The sequence below is a fragment of the Medicago sativa genome, chromosome 5 (assembly GCF_051527215.1).
Source record: "Medicago sativa cultivar Bolivia chromosome 5, Bolivia_mono, whole genome shotgun sequence".
In the NCBI taxonomy this organism is placed as follows: domain Eukaryota; kingdom Viridiplantae; phylum Streptophyta; class Magnoliopsida; order Fabales; family Fabaceae; genus Medicago; species Medicago sativa.
Window position 1 is genome coordinate 69,927,689 of NC_140753.1, and position 652 is coordinate 69,928,340.

A 652-nucleotide genomic window follows, 5' to 3' on the forward strand; every position below is an offset into this window, starting at 1 on the left:
GATGAAGATTTTGAAATTAAACCTGCCCAACTTAAGATGGTGCAACAAAATTATTTTTCGGGATCCCCCGATGAGGATCCCAATCTCCATATCTCAACTTTTTGGCGGCTCACCGTAACTTATAAGAAAAACCAAGAAACTTTGAGACTGCATCTCTTCCCCTTTTCTCTAAAAAACAAGGCTTTTAATTGGTTCCATTCCCTAAGAGTTGGTTCCATCACCTCGTGGGACCAATTGAAGCGTGAATTTCCTATCCGTTTCCTTCACCCTTCAAAAATCGGCCAACTAAGGGCCAAGCTTTTTCAATTCACTCAAAAAGAGGGGGAATCTCTTCATGATTCATGGGGACGTTTTAAGGATATGCTTAAACTTTGCCCCCTCCATGGACTAGAGGAATGGTTGATCATCCACACTTTCTACAATGGTTTATCTCAGGCCATTAAAATCTTTGTTGATACAGCTGCAGGTGGTGCTCTAATGAACAAGGACTTCGAAACAGCTTATGCCTTGATTGAAGACATGGCTCGAAATCTCTTTCTATGGACTGATGAAGAATTCTCTACAAGGTCTTCACCCTCCAAAAAGAGGGCAGGTATGTACGAAGTCTCTAACTATGACCACCTTGCTTCTAGGATTGATGCACTAACCCACA

General features: G+C 41.9%; 1 non-coding gene across 1 annotated transcript; it reads right to left on the reverse strand.

Annotated features, from left to right (window-relative positions):
- Positions 1 to 282: 282 nt before the first annotated feature.
- On the reverse strand, positions 283 to 389 carry LOC146924468 (small nucleolar RNA R71). The gene has a single exon (XR_015013041.1). It is a non-coding gene; the product is annotated as a small nucleolar RNA R71 (small nucleolar RNA).
- Positions 390 to 652: the final 263 nt, after the last annotated feature.